The sequence below is a fragment of the Coregonus lavaretus genome, assembly GCF_964263955.1.
Source record: "Coregonus lavaretus genome assembly, contig: HAP1_SCAFFOLD_1572, whole genome shotgun sequence".
Classification (NCBI taxonomy): domain Eukaryota; kingdom Metazoa; phylum Chordata; class Actinopteri; order Salmoniformes; family Salmonidae; genus Coregonus; species Coregonus lavaretus.
Window position 1 is genome coordinate 65,775 of NW_028157197.1, and position 25,170 is coordinate 90,944.

At 42.4% G+C, this 25,170-nt stretch overlaps 1 pseudogene across 1 annotated transcript in view; it reads left to right on the plus strand.

Annotated features, from left to right (window-relative positions):
* The window catches only part of LOC311125691 (intraflagellar transport protein 70A-like), a 36,677-nt pseudogene extending 11,507 nt beyond the window's left edge, over window positions 1–25,170 (plus strand). The window contains exons 8-19 of the transcript in view: window positions 824–873; window positions 1,320–1,472; window positions 4,962–5,027; window positions 5,202–5,255; window positions 15,936–16,001; window positions 17,988–18,064; window positions 20,317–20,527; window positions 21,438–21,509; window positions 21,589–21,692; window positions 22,589–22,667; window positions 23,354–23,484; window positions 24,507–25,170. The product of the transcript in view is annotated as an intraflagellar transport protein 70A-like (transcript). The remainder of the gene's footprint in view (window positions 1–823; window positions 874–1,319; window positions 1,473–4,961; window positions 5,028–5,201; window positions 5,256–15,935; window positions 16,002–17,987; window positions 18,065–20,316; window positions 20,528–21,437; window positions 21,510–21,588; window positions 21,693–22,588; window positions 22,668–23,353; window positions 23,485–24,506) is intronic.

A 25,170-nucleotide genomic window follows, 5' to 3' on the forward strand; every position in this document is an offset into this window, starting at 1 on the left:
CAGTGCTCATAGTATACCAGGCTGGCATAGAGTACCAGCTGAAAAACTGTCAGTGCTCATAGTATACCAGGCTGGCATAGAGTACCAGCTGAAAAACTGTCAGTGCTCATAGTATACCAGGCTGGCATAGAGTACCAGCTGATAAACTGTCAGTGCTCATAGTATACCAGGCTGGCATAGAGTACCAGCTGATAAACTGTCAGTGCTCATAGTATACCAGGCTGGCATAGAGTACCAGCTGATAAACTGTCAGTGCTCATAGTATACCAGGCTGGCATAGAGTACCAGCTGAAAAACTGTCAGTGCTCATAGTATACCAGGCTGGCATAGAGTACCAGCTGATAAACTGTCAGTGCTCATAGTATACCAGGCTGGCATAGAGTACCAGCTGATAAACTGTCAGTGCTCATAGTATACCAGGCTGGCATAGAGTACCAGCTGATAAACTGTCAGTGCTCATAGTATACCAGGCTGGCATAGAGTACCAGCTGATAAACTGTCAGTGCTCATAGTATACCAGGCTGGCATAGAGTACCAGCTGATAAACTGTCATAGTCATAGTATACCAGGCTGGCATAGAGTACCAGCTGATAAACTGTCAGTGCTCATAGTATACCAGGCTGGCATAGAGTACCAGCTGATAAACTGTCAGTACTCATAGTATACCAGGCTGGCACTAGCCTAGGTACCAGAACTGTTTGTGCTATCATTCCACATAGTATACAAGGCTGCCATCGAGTACCATTATTTTACCAGAAAGGTACCATAGTTTTGCAAGTTGCAACTCTAGGTCTCACCTCTCTGTCTATCTGTCTGTCTCCAGGTGATGCAGCTCAGGAGGCCTTGACTGACATGCCGCCCAGATCAGAGGAGGTACTGTCTGTGTGTGTGTGTGTACTTGTGTGTGTCTACTTCTGTCAGCCCTACCACACATGTAGGTTGGAGACAGTGCTGCTGTAACGTATATCTCTATCTGTGGCTCAGAGGGTGCTGCCCTCTAGTGGCCATCTACATCAACACACACACACTGACGGGGATCAGGGGAACGGGAGCACTCTGTCAGACAGAAAGCTGTTGGAACGTGTGTGTGTGTGTGTCCTTGAGCAAGTACTAGCTCAAAAACTGTGCATGTCCATCCATGGGCGCTGCCCTGAGGCTGACCCTGGGCCTGTCAACGTGTGCATGTCCATCCATGGACGCTGCACTGAGGCTGACCCTGGGCCTGTCAACGTGTGCGTGTGTGTCTGGGGGTGTTGGGAAAGGCACCAGAAACATTCTCCTTCTAACCAATGGACAATGAAATATCTATTGTATTCTAGGAGCTGGACCCAGTGACGCTCCACAACCAGGCCCTGATGAACATGGATAAGAAGCCATCGGAGGGTTTTGAGAAACTAGCCTTCCTCCTGCAGCAGATCCCCTTTCCCCCAGTCACCTTCGGAAACCTGCTGCTACTATACTGCAAATATGAGGTAGGGCATTCTGCTGTACTCTACTATATTATACTATACTATTATACTGTACTCTACTATATTATACTATACAATATTATACTATACTCTAATGCTGCTACTATACTGCAAACATGAGGTAGGGCATTCTGCTGTACTCTACTATATTATTATACTTATTATACTATACTATTATACTGTACTATATTATACTAATATACTGTGATATACTATTATACCTCTACTATTATAATTTACTCTACTGCTGCTGCTCTACTGCAAATACTAGGTAGGACACTCTACAGTACTCTACTATATATACTATACTATACCACTGTATATCTACTATACTCTACTACTGTATGTCTACTATACAATACAATACTACTGTATATATACTATACTACTGTATATTTACTATAATCTACTACACTATACTTTATATCTACTATACACTACTATGCTCTACTACTGTATATCTACTATACTCTACTGTACCTTAGTATACTCTACTACTGTATATTTACTATAGTCTTCTATACTATACGACTTTATATCTACTGTACTCTAGTACTGTATATTTACTATACTCTACTAGTGTATATTTACTATACACTACTATGCTATACTACTGTATATATACTCTACTGTACCTTAGTATACTACTGTATATATACTATACTCTACAACTGTATATCTACTATACTCTACTGTACCTTAGTATACTATACTACTGTATGTATACTATACTCTACTGTACCTTAGTATACTATACTCTATGTCTACTATAATATACTGTGCCTTAGCATACTCTACTACTGTATATCTAATGTACCTTAGTATACTCTACTACTGTATGTATACTATACTCTACTGTACCTTAGTATACTATACTCTATGTCTACTATAATATACTGTGCCTTAGCATTCTCTACTACTGTATATCTAATGTACCTTAGTATACTCTGCAAATACTAGGTAGGACACTCTACAGTACTCTACTATATATACTATACTATACCACTGTATATCTACTATACTCTACTACTGTATGTCTACTATACAATACAATACTACTGTATATATACTATACTACTGTATATTTACTATAATCTACTATACTATACTTTATATCTACTATACACTACTATGCTCTACTACTGTATATCTACTATACTCTACTGTACCTTAGTATACTCTACTACTGTATATTTACTATAGTCTTCTATACTATACGACTTTATATCTACTGTACTCTAGTACTGTATATTTACTATACTCTACTAGTGTATATTTACTATACACTACTATGCTATACTACTGTATATATACTCTACTGTACCTTAGTATACTACTGTATATATACTATACTCTACAACTGTATATCTACTATACTCTACTGTACATTAGTATACTATACTACTGTATGTATACTATACTCTACTGTACCTTAGTATACTATACTCTATGTCTACTATAATATACTGTGCCTTAGCATACTCTACTACTGTATATCTAATGTACCTTAGTATACTCTACTACTGTATGTATACTATACTCTACTGTACCTTAGTATACTATACTCTATGTCTACTATAATATACTGTGCCTTAGCATTCTCTACTACTGTATATCTAATGTACCTTAGTATACTCTACTACTGTATGTATACTATACTCTACTGTACCTTAGTATACTCTACTACTGTATGTATACTATACTCTAATGTACCTTAGTATACTCTACTACTGTATGTATACTATACTCTACTGTACCTTAGTATACTATACTATATGTCTACTATAATATACTGTGCCTTAGCATACTCTACTACTGTATATCTAATGTACCTTAGTATACTCTACTAATGTATGTATACTATACTCTACTGTACCTTAGTATACTCTACTACTGTATGTATACTATACTCTACTGTACCTTAGTATACTCTACTACTGTATATCTACTATACTCTACTGTACCTTAGTATACTCTACTACTGTATGTATACTATACTCTACTGTACCTTAGTATACTATACTCTATGTCTACTATAATATACTGTGCCTTAGCATACTCTACTACTGTATGTATACTATACTCTACTGTACCTTAGTATACTATAATCTACTGTACCTTGGTATACTATACTCTACTGTGCCTTAGTATACTATACTACTGTATGTATACTATACTCTACTGTACCTTAGTATACTATACTCTATGTCTACTATAATATACTGTGCCTTAGCATACTCTACTACTGTATATCTAATGTACCTTAGTATACTCTACTACTGTATGTATACTACACTCTACTGTACCTTAGTATACTATACTCTATGTCTACTATAATATACTGTGCCTTAGCATACTCTACTACTGTATATCTAATGTACCTTAGTATACTCTACTACTGTATGTATACTATACTCTACTGTACCTTAGTATACTATACTCTATGTCTACTATAATATACTGTGCCTTAGCATACTCTACTACTGTATATCTACATTTACATTTACATTTTAGTCATTTAGCAGACGCTCTTATCCAGAGCGACTTACAGTTAGTGAGTGCATACATTATTTTTTTTATTTTTTAAAATACTTTTTATATCTAATGTACCTTAGTATACTCTACTACTGTATGTATACTATACTCTACTGTACCTTAGTATACTCTACTACTGTATATCTACTATACTCTACTGTACCTTAGTATACTCTACTACTGTATGTATACTATACTCTACTGTACCTTAGTATACTATACTCTATGTCTACTATAATATACTGTGCCTTAGCATACTCTACTACTGTATGTATACTATACTCTACTGTACCTTAGTATACTATACTCTACTGTACCTTAGTATACTATACTATATGTCTACTATAATATACTGTGCCTTAGCATACTATACTACTGTATGTATACTATACTCTACTGTACCTTAGTATACTATACTCTGCTGTACCTTAGTATACTATACTCTACTGTACCTTAGTATACTATACTCTACTGTACCTTAGTATACTCTTCTACTCTATGTCTACTATAATATACTGTGCCTTAGTATACTCTACTACTGCTGATATAAACCTCCAATACAAGGTAGGTTTTCACACCACCTCCACACACATGTGAAATATAAACCATTGTTTCCATAAACAAATGCATCCCTGTTGTAAAGAAATCTTGTCAGAGGTGTTCCATGCTGTGTTCTACATTTAGTAAGCATTTAGAAGATCAACCTTTCCATCATGCGTTTTAATGAAGACCGACCGTGCTGCTGTCCTGCTGTTCTGGAGACCAAAGACTTGTTTTGCGTCCCAAATGGCACCCTGTTCCCTTTATAGTGCGCTGATTTAGACCAGAGCCCCTATATAGGGATGATATTTCCTGGTAAAAAGTAGTGCACTATAAAGGGAATAGGGTGCCATTTGGGACGCAGAACAAATTAAAATGGTGTTAATGTCTCTGCTGGACTCTCTCTCTCTCTCTCAGTATTTTGACCTGGCTGCTGATGTGATGGCAGAGAATGCACACCTCACCTACAAGTTCCTCACCCCGGTAAGTAACACAGGTCCCTTGCCTTTCATTGTACTTTCTTTTCATGCTACATCCCTACAGTCAGTAACTAGGGATAGTTCTCCTGTTCTTGTCACACATCCCCAATTCATTTTCTGGTCCAGTTTCTCCTGCTATGTTATTAAACCATTTATCTCTGTCCTCTCTGTGTTCCAGTATCTGTATGAGTTTCTGGACGCCATGTTGACCTGCCAGACAGCTCCAGAGGAGGTAACAAAAAAACACTCTACTACACACCATTTACACCCTGTACTCCCTACTGCCTACTAGTACTAATCACCCTATACTCCCTACTCCCTACTAGTACTAATCACCCTATACTACCTACTGCCTACTAGTACTAATCACCCTATACTACCTACTGCCTACTAGTACTAATCACCCTATACTACCTACTCCCTAGTACTAATCACCCTATACTACCTACTCCCTAGTACTAATCACCCTATACTACCTACTCCCTACTAGTACTAATCACCCTATACTACCTACTCCCTAGTACTAATCACCCTATACTACCTACTCCCTACTCTTACTAATCACCCTATACTACCTACTCCCTACTAGTACTAATCACCCTATACTACCTACTCCCTAGTACTAATCACCCTATACTACCTACTCCCTACTAGTACTAATCACCCTATACTACCTACTCCCTAGTACTAATCACCCTATACTACCTACTCCCTACTAGTACTAATCACCCTATACTACCTACTCCCTACTAGTACTAATCACCCTATACTACCTACTCCCTACTAGTACTAATCACCCTATACTACCTACTCCCTAGTACTAATCACCCTATACTACCTACTCCCTACTCTTACTAATCACCCTATACTACCTACTCCCTACTAGTACTAATCACCCTATACTACCTACTCCCTAGTACTAATCACCCTATACTACCTACTCCCTACTAGTACTAATCACCTCATACTACCTACTCCCTACTAGTACTAATCACCCTATACTACCTACTCCCTAGTACTAATCACCCTATACTACCTACTCCCTACTAGTACTAATCACCTCATACTACCTACTCCCTACTAGTACTAATCACCCTATACTACCTACTCCCTACTAGTACTAATCACCCTATACTACCTACTGCCTAGTACTAATCACCCTATACTACCTACTCCCTACTAGCACTAATCACCTCATACTACCTACTCCCTACTAGTACTAATCACCCTATACTACCTACTCCCTACTAGTACTAATCACCCTATACTACCTACTGCCTAGTACTAATCACCCTATACTACCTACTCCCTACTAGTACTAATCACCCTATACTACCTACTCCCTACTAGTACTAATCACCCTATACTACCTACTCCCTACTAGTACTAATCACCCTATACTACCTACTCCCTACTAGTACTAATCACCCTATACTACCTACTGCCTACTAGTACTAATCACCCTATACTACCTACTCCCTACTAGTACTAATCACCCTATACTACCTACTCCCTACTAGTACTAATCACCCTATACTACCTACTCCCTACTAGTACTAATCACCCTATACTACCTACTCCCTACTAGTACTAATCACCCTATACTACCTACTCCCTACTAGTACTAATCACCCTATACTACCTACTCCCTACTAGTACTAATCACCCTATACTACCTACTCCCTACTAGTACTAATCACCCTATACTACCTACTCCCTACTAGTACTAATCACCCTATACTACCTACTCCCTACTAGTACTAATCACCCTATACTACCTACTCCCTACTAGTACTAATCACCCTATACTACCTACTCCCTACTAGTACTAATCACCCTATACTACCTACTCCCTACTAGTACTAATCACCCTATACTACCTACTCCCTACTAGTACTAATCACCCTATACTACCTACTCCCTACTAGTACTAATCACCCCATACTACCTACTCCCTACTAGTACTAATCACCCTATACTACCTACTCCCTAGTACTAATCACCCTATACTACATACTCCCTACTAGTACTAATCACCCTATACTACCTACTCCCTACTAGTACTAATCACCCTATACTACCTACTCCCTACTAGTACTAATCACCCTATACTACCTACTCCCTACTAGTACTAATCACCCTATACTACCTACTCCCTACTAGTACTAATCACCCTATACTACCTACTCCCTACTAGTACTAATCACCCTATACTACCTACTCCCTACTAGTACTAATCACCCTATACTACCTACTCCCTACTAGTACTAATCACCCTATACTACCTACTCCCTACTAGTACTAATCACCCTATACTACCTACTCCCTACTAGTACTAATCACCCTATACTACCTACTCCCTACTAGTACTAATCACCCTATACTACCTACTCCCTACTAGTACTAATCACCCTATACTACCTACTCCCTAGTACTAATCACCCTATACTACCTACTCCCTACTAGTACTAATCACCCTATACTACCTACTCCCTACTAGTACTAATCACCCTATACTACCTACTCCCTACTAGTACTAATCACCCTATACTACCTACTCCCTACTAGTACTAATCACCCTATACTACCTACTCCCTACTAGTACTAATCACCCTATACGACCTACTCCCTACTAGTACTAATCACCCTATACTACCTACTCCATACTAGTACTAATCACCCTATACTACCTACTCCCTACTAGTACTAATCACCCTATACTACCTACTCCCTAGTACTAATCACCCTATACTACCTACTCCCTACTAGTACTAATCACCCTATACTACCTACTCCCTAGTACTAATCACCCTATACTACCTACTCCCTACTAGTACTAATCACCCTATACTACCTACTGCCTAGTACTAATCACCCTATACTACCTACTCCCTACTAGTACTAATCACCCTATACTACCTACTCCCTACTAGTACTAATCACCCTATACTACCTACTCCCTAGTACTAATCACCCTATACTACCTACTGCCTAGTACTAATCACCCTATACTACCTACTCCCTACTAGTACTAATCACCCTATACTACCTACTCCCTACTAGTACTAATCACCCTATACTACCTACTCCCTACTAGTACTAATCACCCTATACTACCTACTCCCTACTAGTACTAATCACCCTATACTACCTACTCCCTACTAGTACTAATCACCCTATACTACCTACTCCCTACTAGTACTAACCACCCTATACTACCTACTCCCTAGTACTAATCACCCTATACTACCTACTCCCTACTAGTACTAATCACCCTATACTACCTACTCCCTAGTACTAATCACCCTATACTACCTACTCCCTAGTACTAATCACCCTATACTACCTACTCCCTACTAGTACTAACCACCCTATACTACCTACTCCTTAGTACTAATCACCCTATACTACCTACTCCCTACTAGTACTAATCACCCTATACTACCTACTCCCTACTAGTACTAATCACCCTATACTACCTACTCCCTAGTACTAATCACCCTATACTACCTACTCCCTACTAGTACTAATCACCTCATACTACCTACTCCCTACTAGTACTAATCACCCTATACTACCTACTCCCTACTAGTACTAATCACCCTATACTACCTACTGCCTAGTACTAATCACCCTATACTACCTACTCCCTACTAGTACTAATCACCTCATACTACCTACTCCCTACTAGTACTAATCACCCTATACTACCTACTCCCTACTAGTACTAATCACCCTATACTACCTACTCCCTACTAGTACTAATCACCCTATACTACCTACTCCCTACTAGTACTAATCATCTTATACTACCTACTCCCTAGTACTAATCACCCTATACTACCTACTCCCTAGTACTAATCACCCTATACTACCTACTCCCTACTAGTAATAATCACCCTATACTACCTACTCCCTACTAGTACTAACCACCCTATACTACCTACTCCCTAGTACTAATCACCCTATACTACCTACTCCCTACTAGTACTAATCACCCTATACTACCTACTGCCTAGTACTAATCACCCTATACTACCTACTCCCTAGTACTAATCACCCTATACTACCTACTCCCTACTAGTACTAATCACCCTATACTACCTACTCCCTAGTACTAATCACCCTATACTACCTACTCCCTACTAGTACTAATCACCTCATACTACCTACTCCCTACTAGTACTAATCACCCTATACTACCTACTCCCTACTAGTACTAATCACCCTATACTACCTACTGCCTAGTACTAATCACCCTATACTACCTACTCCCTACTAGTACTAATCTCCTCATACTACCTACTCCCTACTAGTACTAATCACCCTATACTACCTACTCCCTACTAGTACTAATCACCCTATACTACCTACTCCCTACTAGTACTAATCACCCTATACTACCTACTCCCTACTAGTACTAATCATCTTATACTACCTACTCCCTAGTACTAATCACCCTATACTACCTACTCCCTAGTACTAATCACCCTATACTACCTACTCCCTACTAGTAATAATCACCCTATACTACCTACTCCCTACTAGTACTAACCACCCTATACTACCTACTCCCTAGTACTAATCACCCTATACTACCTACTCCCTACTAGTACTAATCACCCTATACTACCTACTGCCTAGTACTAATCACCCTATACTACCTACTCCCTAGTACTAATCACCCTATACTACCTACTCCCTAGTACTAATCACCCTATACTACCTACTCCCTACTAGTACTAACCACCCTATACTACCTACTCCCTAGTACTAATCACCCTATACTACCTACTCCCTACTAGTACTAATCACCCTATACTACCTACTCCCTACTAGTACTAATCACCCTATACTACCTACTCCCTACTAGTACTAATCACCCTATACTACCTACTCCCTAGTACTAATCACCCTATACTACCTACTGCCTAGTACTAATCACCCTATACTACCTACTCCCTACTAGTACTAACCACCCTATACTACCTACTCCCTAGTACTAATCACCCTATACTACCTACTCCCTACTAGTACTAATCACCCTATACTACCTACTCCCTACTAGTACTAACCACCCTATACTACCTACTCCCTAGTACTAATCACCCTATACTACCTACTCCCTACTAGTACTAATCACCCTATACTACCTACTCCCTAGTACTAATCACCCTATACTACCTACTCCCTAGTACTAATCACCCTATACTACCTACTCCCTACTAGTACTAACCACCCTATACTACCTACTCCTTAGTACTAATCACCCTATACTACCTACTCCCTACTAGTACTAATCACCCTATACTACCTACTCCCTACTAGTACTAATCACCCTATACTACCTACTCCCTAGTACTAATCACCCTATACTACCTACTCCCTACTAGTACTAATCACCTCATACTACCTACTCCCTACTAGTACTAATCACCTCATACTACCTACTCCCTACTAGTACTAATCACCCTATACTACCTACTCCCTACTAGTACTAATCACCCTATACTACCTACTGCCTAGTACTAATCACCCTATACTACCTACTCCCTACTAGTACTAATCACCTCATACTACCTACTCCCTACTAGTACTAATCACCCTATACTACCTACTCCCTACTAGTACTAATCACCCTATACTACCTACTCCCTACTAGTACTAATCACCCTATACTACCTACTCCCTACTAGTACTAATCATCTTATACTACCTACTCCCTACTAGTACTAATCATCTTATACTACCTACTCCCTAGTACTAATCACCCTATACTACCTACTCCCTACTAGTAATAATCACCCTATACTACCTACTCCCTACTAGTACTAACCACCCTATACTACCTACTCCCTAGTACTAATCACCCTATACTACCTACTCCCTACTAGTACTAATCACCCTATACTACCTACTGCCTAGTACTAATCACCCTATACTACCTACTCCCTAGTACTAATCACCCTATACTACCTACTCCCTAGTACTAATCACCCTATACTACCTACTCCCTACTAGTACTAACCACCCTATACTACCTACTCCCTAGTACTAATCACCCTATACTACCTACTCCCTACTAGTACTAATCACCCTATACTACCTACTCCCTACTAGTACTAATCACCCTATACTACCTACTCCCTAGTACTAATCACCCTATACTACCTACTCCCTACTAGTACTAATCACCCTATACTACCTACTCCCTACTAGTACTAACCACCCTATACTACCTACTCCCTACTAGTACTAATCACCCTATACTACCTACTCCCTAGTACTAATCACCCTATACTACCTACTCCCTACTAGTACTAATCACCCTATACTACCTACTCCCTACTAGTACTAACCACCCTATACTACCTACTCCCTACTAGTACTAACCACCCTATACTACCTACTCCCTAGTACTAATCACCCTATACTACCTACTCCCTACTAGTACTAATCACCCTATACTACCTACTGCCTAGTACTAATCACCCTATACTACCTACTCCCTACTAGTACTAATCACCCTATACTACCTACTCCCTACTAGTACTAATCACCCTATACTACCTACTCCCTACTAGTACTAATCACCCTATACTACCTACTGCCTAGTACTAATCACCCTATACTACCTACTCCCTACTAGTACTAATCACCCTATACTACCTACTCCCTACTAGTACTAATCACCCTATACTACCTACTCCCTACTAGTACTAATCACCCCATACTACCTACTCCCTACTAGTACTAATCACCCTATACTACCTACTCCCTAGTACTAATCACCCTATACTACATACTCCCTACTAGTACTAATCACCCTATACTACCTACTCCCTACTAGTACTAATCACCCTATACTACATACTCCCTACTAGTACTAATCACCCTATACTACCTACTCCCTACTAGTACTAATCACCCTATACTACCTACTCCCTACTAGTACTAATCACCCTATACTCCATACTAGTACTAATCACCCTATACTACCTACTCCCTACTAGTACTAATCACCCTATACTACCTACTCCCTACTAGTACTAATCACCCTATACTACCTACTCCCTACTAGTACTAATCACCCTATACTACCTACTCCCTACTAGTACTAATCACCCTATACTACCTACTCCCTACTAGTACTAATCACCCTATACTACCTACTCCCTACTAGTACTAATCACCCCATACTACCTACTCCCTACTAGTACTAATCACCCTATACTACCTACTCCCTAGTACTAATCACCCTATACTACATACTCCCTACTAGTACTAATCACCCTATACTACATACTCCCTACTAGTACTAATCACCCTATACTACCTACTCCCTACTAGTACTAATCACCCTATACTACCTACTCCCTACTAGTACTAATCACCCTATACTACCTACTCTCTACTAGTACTAATCACCCTATACTACCTACTCCCTACTAGTACTAATCACCCTATACTACCTACTCCCTACTAGTACTAATCACCCTATACTACCTACTCCCTACTAGTACTAATCACCCTATACTACCTACTCCCTACTAGTACTAATCACCCTATACTACCTACTCCCTACTAGTACTAATCACCCTATACTACCTACTCCCTACTAGTACTAATCACCCTATACTACCTACTCCCTACTAGTACTAATCACCCTATACTACCTACTCCCTAGTACTAATCACCCTATACTACCTACTCCCTACTAGTACTAATCACCCTATACTACCTACTCCCTACTAGTACTAATCACCTTATACTACCTACTCCCTAGTACTAATCACCCTATACGACCTACTCCCTACTAGTACTAATCACCCTATACTACCTACTCCATACTAGTACTAATCACCCTATACTACCTACTCCCTACTAGTACTAATCACCCTATACTACCTACTCCCTAGTACTAATCACCCTATACTACCTACTCCCTACTAGTACTAATCACCCTATACTACCTACTCCCTAGTACTAATCACCCTATACTACCTACTCCCTACTAGTACTAATCACCTCATACTACCTACTCCCTACTAGTACTAATCACCCTATACTACCTACTCCCTACTAGTACTAATCACCTCATACTACCTACTCCCTACTAGTACTAATCACCCTATACTACCTACTCCCTACTAGTACTAATCACCCTATACTACGTACTCCCTACTAGTACTAATCACCCTATACTACCTACTCCCTACTAGTACTAATCATCTTATACTACCTACTCCCTAGTACTAATCACCCTATACTACCTACTCCCTAGTACTAATCACCCTATACTACCTACTCCCTACTAGTACTAATCACCCTATACTACCTACTCCCTACTAGTACTAATCACCCTATACTACCTACTCCCTAGTACTAATCACCCTATACTACCTACTCCCTAGTACTAATCACCCTATACTACCTACTCCCTACTAGTACTAATCACCCTATACTACCTACTGCCTAGTACTAATCACCCTATACTACCTACTCCCTAGTACTAATCACCCTATACTACCTACTGCCTAGTACTAATCACCCTATACTACCTACTCCCTACTAGTACTAATCACCCTATACTACCTACTCCCTACTAGTACTAATCACCCTATACTACCTACTCCCTACTAGTACTAATCACCCTATACTACCTACTCCCTACTAGTACTAATCACCCTATACTACCTACTGCCTACTAGTACTAATCACCCTATACTACCTACTCCCTACTAGTACTAACCACCCTATACTACCTACTCCCTACTAGTACTAATCACCCTATACTACCTACTCCCTACTAGTACTAATCACCCTATACTACCTACTCCCTACTAGTACTAATCACCCTATACTACCTACTGCCTAGTACTAATCACCCTATACTACCTACTCCCTACTAGTACTAACCACCCTATACTACCTACTCCCTAGTACTAATCACCCTATACTACCTACTCCCTACTAGTACTAATCACCCTATACTACCTACTCCCTACTAGTACTAATCACCCTATACTACCTACTCCCTAGTACTAATCACCCTATACTACCTACTCCCTACTAGTACTAATCACCCTATACTACCTACTGCCTAGTACTAATCACCCTATACTACCTACCCCCTAGTACTAATCACCCTATACTACCTACTCCCTAGTACTAATCACCCTATACTACCTACTCCCTACTAGTACTAACCACCCTATACTACCTACTCCCTAGTACTAATCACCCTATACTACCTACTCCCTACTAGTACTAATCACCCTATACTACCTACTCCCTACTAGTACTAATCACCCTATACTACCTACTCCCTAGTACTAATCACCCGATACTACCTACTCCCTACTAGTACTAACCACCCTATACTACCTACTCCCTACTAGTACTAATCACCCTATACTACCTACTCCCTACTAGTACTAATCACCCTATACTACCTACTCCCTACTAGTACTAATCACCCTATACTACCTACTCCCTACTAGTACTAATCACCCTATACTACCTACTCCCTACTAGTACTAATCACCCTATACTACCTACTCCCTACTAGTACTAATCACCCTATACTACCTACTCCCTACTAGTACTAATCACCCTATACTACCTACTCCCTACTAGTACTAATCACCCTATACTACCTACTCCCTACTAGGACTAATCACCCTATACTACCTACTCCCTACTAGTACTAATCACCCTATACTACCTACTCCCTACTAGTACTAATCACCCTATACTACCTACTCCCTACTAGTACTAATCACCCTATACTACCTACTCCCTACTAGTACTAATCACCCTATACTACCTACTCCCTACTAGTGCTAATCACCCTATACTACCTACTCCCTACTAGTACTAATCACCCTATACTACCTACTCCCTACTAGTACTAATCACCCTATACTACCTACTCCCTACTAGTACTAATCACCCTATACTACATACTCCCTACTAGTACTAATCACCCTATACTACCTACTCCCTACTAGTACTAATCACCCTATACTACCTACTCCCTACTAGTACTAATCACCCTATACTCCATACTAGTACTAATCACCCTATACTACCTACTCCCTACTAGTACTAATCACCCTATACTACCTACTCCCTACTAGTACTAATCACCCTATACTACCTACTGCCTAGTACTAATCACCCTATACTACCTACTCCCTACTAGTACTAATCACCCTATACTACCTACTCCCTACTAGTACTAATCACCCTATACTACCTACTCCCTACTAGTACTAATCACCCTATACTACCTACTCCCTACTAGTACTAATCACCCTATACTACCTACTCCCTACTAGTACTAATCACCCTATACTACCTACTCCCTACTAGTACTAATCACCCTATACTACCTACTCCCTACTAGTACTAATCACCCTATACTACCTACTCCCTACTAGTACTAATCACCCTGTACTACCTACTCCCTACTAGTACTAATCACCCTGTACTACCTACTCCCTACTAGTACTACTCACCCTATACTACCTACTCCCTAGTACTAATCACCCTATACTACCTACTCCCTACTAGTACTACTCACCCTATACTACCTACTCCCTAGTACTAATCACCCCATACTACCTACTCCCTACTAGTACTACTCACCCTATACTACCTAATCCCTACTAGTACTAATCACCCTATACTAGCATCAACCTTCAGTAGCATTAAACACACCACTACTACACACATATATTTGTGTTTCATGTTTTAGCCAATGACCTGAATGTTCCAGTAATGTAATGAACCAGTCCTCTATAATACAGAGTGTTTAAAGTCCTGTGTCATTGTTGCTGCTGTTTGTTCACTCTGAGGTATATATCCCTGTCTCTGATCACGTCTCTGTTTTGTTTGACCATCGCAGGCCTTCAGGAAGTTTGATGAGATGAACGCCAAGTTGACAGATCAACTACGCAAGCTGGCCAAACAGGTTACGTTCTTCCAGTCTCCTCTCTTTCTGTCATCCTATGTTGTCTGTTTATCCTGTTATCCTGTTGATGTTGTCTGTTTATTCTGGTTCTTCGGCTGTCCCTATAGGAGAACCCTTTTTGGTTCCAGGTAGAACTTGTTGGGGTTCCATGTAGTACCCTCTGTGGAAAGGGTTCTACATGGAACTCAAAAGGGTTCTACCTGGAACCAAAAAGGGTTCTTCAAAGGGTTCTCCTATGGGGACGGCCGAAGAACCCTTTTAGGTTCTAGATAGCCCCTTTTTTTCTAAGAGTGTATTCCCTATATGGTGCACTACTTTTGAGTAGAGCCCTATGAGAATAGGGTGCCATCTGGGACTCACACTTACCTTTTCCAAGCCTTCTACAGCCCAGTCATTTTTCTGATCTGGTCACATTGGAGCTGTTGAACCTTTTATAGCTTTATATTGTTCCTCTCAGCTATCAGTCAAGTTTTCCCCTTAACTGTTCAGGATAGAGTAATAGACTATTCTGTGTTATCAGTGGTGATTTTAGCATATAAATCCTGGTGGGGCAAACTAAAAAATATATTTTTTTGTAGCATGCCAGCAAAGCCACAACACAACACTAAACAATACATTAATTGCACTATAACGGTGACAAACGGTGCCCACAAACTGTTAGGGCCTACATAAAGCTGTCCCAACAGCAGAGTCCCAACACCTTACCACTGCTACACCTGGCTATCAGCGGGGCCTTGTCTGGCAGCGAAACAGTTCATTCAGCCTCATTTACTGCCTTTAAAAAAACATAGCTGATATGGCTGACTTGCTTAAACAAATGTGGTTTCTACTGACAATTGAGATGTCCAAACTATGGCATAAGGGGACGACGAGCGGATAAGAGGCAATCCATAATTTCGATAAAGACATTAATGAGCGAGCTAGGACGGACGTAGTCTAACTAACTTTGTTAGTGAGGCACATGGGCTACTAACAGCTTACTACACAACTTACACTTAGTATTACTTTCTTAGCTACAGTATACATATCTCCCTGACATATTACATAATTTACGCAGCAGCATACAATACATTTTTGGACTCACTTTGTTGTGCTGTGCTCACTTGAACAGGAAGGTGGCGTGGCGGTCCTTCGTGGGCAAATTTTGTCATCAACCTTTGTCAAGTCTGGCATTCTCTGGATTTATGGTGCTTTCAAGACAACCTTGAACTCTGAAAAATCAAGGTCGAATTATGACGTTAGTGATCTCCAGGTCGGAGCTCTAGAAAGAGGCCTGAGTTCCTGACTTGCAATTCCGAGTTGGATGAACCGTTCCAAAAAAAAAATCCCAATCAGAGCTAGTTTTTTTCCGAGTTCCCAGTTGTCTTGAACGTGGCAGAAGTCATGCTGGATTGACAGCATGGCCAATGTTGAATGTTTATCCTTTTAAGCTTGGAGAAGAGACCCTTAAACCCAGACTTGGACCACACACCCACTCCACTTCCAAACCACTCATTGTTGAATTTGCGATTTCCAACTTGTTGTGTAATGTTTATGTTCAATGGCCGATGAGCACCGATACATTTTATCTATAATTTCTCTTCATATGACAAGGATTGAAAAGGATTTGGCAGTAGATTGTCGACTTGATTCATGATGATGACTGCTAGCTTGCTAGCTTAAGATTTTGAAAGTATGATGTTGACATGATCAGTCCAATCAAAGCTACAGTAGACAGAATGTGATTTGACATCATTTTATCTGTGGCCAATGACCTTGAGCCTTCTTGGATGGGCACTTCTAACGTAACTCTATGGCAGCATCCAAGGGGCTTGAATGTTTGAGCTCTCTGCCCTGAATGGCGGGGCGCCACTGTGTGTTATCATTGGAGAGAACAACATGCATTCAATTGCAATAATAAAGCATCCATTCCAAACCCTGTTTGTCCACAGTCAACTACAGGAAGCCAGGCTAGCCCGTAACCTGTGTGTAATCTTTGTCTCTAAGGTGCAGGAAGCCAGGCTAGCCCGTGATAACGAAGCCTTGAAGAAGACCCTCCAGGACTACGATGAGATGGTGGAGAAGTGAGTAGACCCTGCCCCTACTGAGTATTCTCCTGTCTGATTGGTGGCTTACCTCACCTTTCTCTTCCCTGATTGGTGGCTTACCTCACCTTTCTCTTCCCTGATTGGTGGCTTACCTCACCTACTCTGCTGGTTGGTCAGTTTGGTCCATTATTCTTCCTGATCAGTGGCTGGTCTGGCCCTTCTCCCTTTCTGATTGGCTGAATGGTACATTACCACTACTTCCATATTGGTGACTTGACCTCACCCAGGCTAAGATCTACTGGTATATAACTGTTGTCCTATCCTGTAGGTACATCCCAGTGCTGATGGCCCTGGCTAAGATCTACTGGTATATAACTGTTGTCCTATCCTGTAGGTACATCCCAGTGCTGATGACCCAGGCTAAGATCTACAGGTATATAACTGTTGTCCTATCCTGTAGGTACATCCCAGTGCTGATGGCCCAGGCTAAGATCTATTGGTATATAACTGTTGTCCTATCCTGTAGGTACAGTACCAGTCAAACGTTTGGACACACCTACTCATTCCAGGGTTTTTCTTTATTTTTACTATTTTTTACATTGAAGAATAATAGTGAAGACATCAAAACTATGAAATAACACATATGGAGTCATGTAGTAACCAAAAAAGTGTTCAACAAATCAAAATATATTGTATATTTGAGATTCTTCAAATAGACATCCTTTGCTTTGATGACAGCTTTGCACACTATTGGCATTCTCTCAACCAGCTTCATGAGGTAGTCACCTGGAATGCATTTTAATTAACAGGTGTGCCTTCTTAAAAGTTAATTTGTGGAATTTCTTTCCTTCTTAATGCGTTTGAGCCAATCAGTTGTGTTGTGACAAGTTAGGGGGGGTATACATAGCCCTATTTGGTAAAAGACCAAGTCCATATTATGGCAAGAACAGCTCAAATAAGCAAAGAGAAACGACAGTCCATCATTACTTTAAGACATGAAGGTCAGTCAATCCAGAAAATGTAAAGAACTTTGAAAGTTTCTTCAAGTGCAGTCGCAAAAACCATCAAGTGTTATGATGAAACTGGCTCTCATGAGGACCGCCACAGGAATGGAAGATCCAGAGTTACCTCTGCTGCAGAGGATAAGTTCATTAGAGTTAACTGCACCTCAGATTGCAGCCCAAATAAATGCTTCACAGAGTTCAAGTAACAGACACATCTCAACATCAACTGTTCAGAGGAGACTGCGTGAATCAGGCCTTCATGGTCAAATTGCTGCAAAGAAACCACTACTAAAGGACATCAATAAGAAGAAAAGACTTGCTTGGGCCAAGAAACACGAGCAATGGACATTAGACTGGTGGAAGTGTGTCCTTTGGTCTGGAGTCCAAATTTGAGATTTTTGGTTCCAACCGCCATGTCTTTGTGAGATGTGGTGTGGGTGAACGGATGATCTCTGCATGTGTATTTCCCACCGTAAAGCATGGAGGAGGAGGTGTTATGGTGTGGGGGTGCTTTGCTGGTGACACTGTCTGTGATTTATTTAGAATTCAAGGCACACTTAACCAGCATGGCTACCACAGCATTCTGCAGCAATACGCCATCCCATCTGGTTTGGGCTTAGTGGGACTATCATTTGTTTTTCAACAGGACAATGACCCAACACACCTCCAGGCTGTGTAAGGGCTATTTGACCAAGAAGGAGAGTGATGGAGTGCTGCATCAGATGACCTGGCCTCCACAATCACCCGACCTCAACCCAATTGAGATGGACCGCAGAATGAAGGAAAAGCAGCCAACAAGTGCTCAGCATATGTGGGAACTCCTTCAAGACTGTTGGAAAAGCATTCCAGGTGAAGCTGGTTGAAGGAATGCCAAGAGTGTGCAAAGCTGTCATCAAGGCAAAGGGTGGCTACTTTGAAGAATCTAAAATGTAAAATATATTTTGATTTGTTTAACACTTTTTTGGTTACTACATGATTCCATATGTGTTATTTCATAGTTTTAATGTCTTCACTATTATTCTACAATGTAGAAAATAGTACAAATAAAGAAAAACCCTTGAATGATTAGCTGTGTCCAAACCGTTGACTGGTACTGTACATCCTAGTGCTGATGATCATCTACTGGTATATAACTGTTGTCCTATCCTGTAGGTACATCCCAGTGCTGATGGCCCTGGCTAAGATCTACTGGTATATAACTGTTGTCCTATCCTGTAGGTACATCCCAGTGCTGATGGCCCAGGCTAAGATCTACTGGTATGTAACTGTTGTCCTATCCTGTAGGTACATCCCAGTGCTGATGGCCCAGGCTAAGATCTACTGGAACAGGGAGAACTACCAGATGGTTGAGAAGATCTTCCGTAAGTCGGTGGAGTTCTGTAACGAACACGACACCTGGAAGCTCAACGTGGCTCACGTGCTCTTCATGCAGGAGAACAAGTACAAGGAGGCCATTGGCTTCTACGAACCCATCGTTAAGAAACACTACGACAACGTGAGTTAACTAGAGAGGGAGGGGAGATTGGGGGAGGAGGAAGGAGGGAGGGATCACATACAATACCATTTGAATGTGCACGGCCCGCCTTAGATGGTTCTGTTCAGAAAGCCCCTGTAGTGGACTACTGTTGACCATAGCCGTATAGACTACAGGAGAATAGGAGGTGTTGAAATGAAACATGTCTCTGTTCCCCTTCCCCCTGCTGGCTACATAGCTGGAACAGTGTAGCATACAGGAGTGTCCCTGCCAACGTAAACCCTCGGTAACACACACACACACACCCACGCCCCTGTACCCCAGTCTCACCACTGGTGGCAGAGGGAAGTGACTCTGAATGCAGTGGTCAGTCTCACACCTGGACTAAGTCCCAAATGGTACCCTATTCCCTACAAAGTGCACTACTTTCCATAGTACTCTGGTCAAAGGTAGTGCACTATGTAGGGAATAGGGTGCCATTGGGGACTCTCAGATTGCTGTGTCTCATCTCTGCATGATACGTTAGTGTTTCTGGAGTGATGAAGTGTTGAATATCCACAGTTTTACCAACGCAGGTTTGCCCTTCTTCTGACTGATCTCTGTCTCTCTCTCTGTCTCTCTCTCTCTTTCTCTGTCTCTCTCTTTCCATCTCTCTCTGTCTCTTTGTCTGTCTGTCTCTCTCTGTCTCTCTCTCTCTGTCTCTCTGTCTCTGTCTCTGTCTCTGTCTCTGTCTCTGTCTCTGTCTCTCTCTCTCTCTCTCTCTCTCTCTGTCTCTGTCTCTGTCTCTGTCTCTCTCTGTCTCTCTCTCTCTCTGTCTCTCTCTCTCTCTCTTTCCTCTTTCTCTTTCTCTCTCTCTCTCTCTCTCTCTCTCTCTCTCTCTCTCTCTCTCTCTCTCTCTCTCTCTCTCTCTCTTCTCTCTCTCTCTTTCTAGATCCTGAATGTCAGTGCTGCTGTACTGGCTAACCTGTGTGTGTCCTATATCATGACCAGCCAGAACGAAGAGGTAGGAGTGAGTGTGTGAAGTATAAAGCACAGTGTAACATCTGAGCCCACCAGTGTTCCTGTAACGCTGTTCTCCTCAGGCTGAAGAACTGATGAGGAAGATAGAAAAAGAGGAAGAGGAGCTCTCCTACGACGACCCCGATAAGAAAGTCTTTCACCTCTGTATAGTCAACCTGGTTATAGGGTGAGTTGTATTTACATGGTAAAGGCATTCAGCGGTGTAGTGGAGGGTGAACTTACGGAAACGCTGTTTACCCACCTTTTGGGGCAAAATGCATTGAAAGTATAGGGAGCTTTGGGGCAAAATGCATTGAAAGTGTAGGGAGCTTTGGGGCAAAATGCATTGAAAGTGTAGGGAGCTTTTGGGGCAAAATGCATTGAAAATATAGGGAGCTTTGGGGGAAAATGCATTGAAAGTGTAGGGAGCTTTGGGGCAAAATGCATTCAAAATGTAGAGAGCTTTGGGGCAAAATGCATTCAAAGTGTAGGGAGCTTTGGGGCAAAATGCATTGAAAGTATAGGGAGCTTTGGGGCAAAAAGCATTGAAAGTGTAGGGAGCTTTGGGGCAAAATGCATTGAAAGTGTAGGGAGCTTTGGGGCAAAATGCATTGAAAGTGTAGGGAGCTTTTGGGGCAAAATGCATTGACAGTGTAGGGAGCTTTGGGGCAAAATGCATTGACAGTGTAGGGAGCTTTGGGGCAAAATGCATTGAAAGTGTAGGGAGCTTTTGGGGCAAAATGCATTGAAAGTATAGGGAGCTTTGGGGCAAAATGCATTGAAAGTGTAGGGTGCTTTGGGGCAAAATGCATTGAAAGTGTAGGGAGCATTACTTCACTCACTGTGTAGAGTGATCATAGTTTTACCCACCTATTGTTTTAACACTACATCACTGGTTACATTGGCAGGTACAGTGTTACTACAGTGTGTTAATGAATAGTGTTTCTATCTCTCTTCCAGGACCCTGCGCTGTCTTAATAGTGTTTATATCTCTCTTCCAGGACCCTGTATGGTCTTAATAGTGTTTATATCTCTCTTCCAGGACCCTGTACGGTCTTAATAGTGTTTATATGTCTCTTCCAGGACCCTGTACTGTGCCAAGGGGAACTATGACTTCGGTATCACCCGTGTCATCAAGAGTCTGGAACCGTACAACAAGAAGGTCGGACATCTTTTTTCTATCTGGCCGTTTTTGAATGTTTCTACCACTTCCAACAACTCACCCCTGACATACATGTTGGGTGTGCGTCCCAAATGACACCCTATTCCCTATTTTAGTGCACTACTCTGTTTTAAATGTAGTGCACTATATAGGGAATAGGGTGCCATTTGGGACACACATTCCAGAGTGTTTGGTCTATGTTTAGATATCGGCCAACCGAAACATAACCCAGAGTTCAGCACCTGTGTCCGCTCACTCAGCCCGGCTGAACACACACAGAGTGTCTCTGTAGGAGTGTTGTTGTCATTCCTAGAACTCTCCCATGGAGCTACGCGGTAGATTCCTCCATAATCTACACATCTCCCCTTTCTCTGGCCACATCATTTGTGCCCCGTCTCCATCTTATTTCTTACCTTTGTTTAACTGGTTTTAACTGGTTTTCAAGCCAGGTACAAGTTGTCATACAACCCCCAGGGTTGGGAAATTACGGTAACTTTCCCCAACATTTCCAGCCAGGTTTTCCAGAAATCCTGGTTGGATGATTCCCGGAATCAGGAGTGATTAAGAAGGAAATCCCAAATCGTCTGACCAGGATTTCAGGAAAACCTGTGCATTTTTGGTTTGCTTACGGGAGTTTGGCACCCCTACCCTATCCTCCTCTCATGGTTCTCCTCCTGTGTGTGTAGCTGGGAACAGACACCTGGTTCTATGCTAAGCGCTGTTATCCTGTCTCTGCTGGAGAACATGGCCAAACACATGATCATGATCAGGGACTCCGTTGTTCAGGAGTGTATTCAGTTCCTGGAGCACTGCGAAGGTACGGACACACACACTCACACACACACATACAGACACGTGCAGACAGACACACGCACACACACACACACACACACACACAGTTTAAACACACCATTTACCCTCCCACATTCTGTTACCCTTCGTTCGTCTCTCCCCTCTCTCCCTCTCCTCCCCTCTCCTCCCCTCTCTCCCCCATCCCTCTCTCCCCTCTCCCCTCTCTTCCCCTTCCCCTCTCCTCCCCTCTCTCCCCCTCTCGCTCTCTCCCCTCCCTCTCCGCTCCCCCCTCCCTCCCTCTCCTCCCTCTCCTCCCCTCTCTCCGCTCCCTCCCTCTCCTCCCTCTCCTCCCCTCTCTCCCCCATCCTCTCTCCCCTCTCCCCTCTCCCCTCTCTCCCCTCTCTCCCCCCTCGCTCTCTCCCCTCCCTCTCCGCTCCCCCCCTCCCTCCCTCCCCCCTCACTCTCTCTCCTCCCTCCCTCTCCTCTCTCTCCTCCCCTCCCTCTCTTCCCCTCTCTCCCCCTCGCTCTCTCCCTCTCTCCTCCCCTCCCTCTCCTCTCTATACCTCTCTCCCCCCTCCCTCTCCCCACTCTCTCCTCCCCTCTCTCCCCCCCTCCCTCTCCTCCCCTTTCTCCCCCCTCCCTCCCTCCCCCCTCCCTCTCCTCCCCTCTCTCCCCCTCGCTCTCTTCCTCTCTCTCCCCCCCCTCCCTCACTCTCTCCCCCTCCCTCTCTCCTCTCTCTCCCCCCTCCCCTCTCTCCCCTCTCTCCTCCCCTCCCTCTCCTCTCTCCCCCCCTCCCTCTCCCCCCTCCCTCCCCCCCTCGCTCTCTCTCCTCCCCTCCCTCTCCTCTCTCTCCCCACTCTCTCCTCTCCTCCCCTCCCTCTCCTCCCCCTCTCTCCTCCTCTCCCCCCTCCCTCTCCCCCCTCCTTCTCCTCTCTCTCCTCCCCTCCCTCTCCTCCCCTCCCTCTCCTCTCTCTCCTCCCCTCCCTCTCCTCCCCTCTCTCCCCCCTCCCGCTCCTCCCCTCTCCCCCGCTCCCTCTCTCCCAATAGTGTATGGTAAGACAGAGCCAGCCATGATAGAACAGCCACTGGAGGAGGACAGGATGCACATAGGAAAGAACACCGTCACCTACGAGTCTCGCCTGCTCAAAGCACTCTTCTACGAGGTCATCGGATGGAACCAGTGATGTCATACTAGAACAGAACGGAGCCTGTGATGTCATCGCACGGAACCCAGTGATGTCATCGGACGTAACCAGTAGTCTACGCTAAAGACTTTAAAAACCTTTTTTACTCCCCCACCAGTTCAAATCTATCAACATGGACCACATCACATTAGTTATTATAGTACTGCCCCCACCAGTTCAAATCTATCAACATGGACCACATCACATTAGTTATTATAGTACTGCCCACTGCATCAGATGAAAGTTACAAGCTGTTGTTCTGATGCTGTTGAGCATATTCTAGACTCACTCCTCGTCTCTCACACACACACACACACACACATACATACACACACACACACACACACACTCACGTAGTGGGAGAACCCATGGGGCCTCATCAATTTGACCATCTTTAGTTTAGTTGGGCCCAGAGAACTGTTGACAGACTGAGAAAAACACCTTCCTACAGATATTATTATTATTATTACACTAAACAAAAATATAAATGGAAGATGCAACTATTTCAAAGATTTTACTGAGTTACA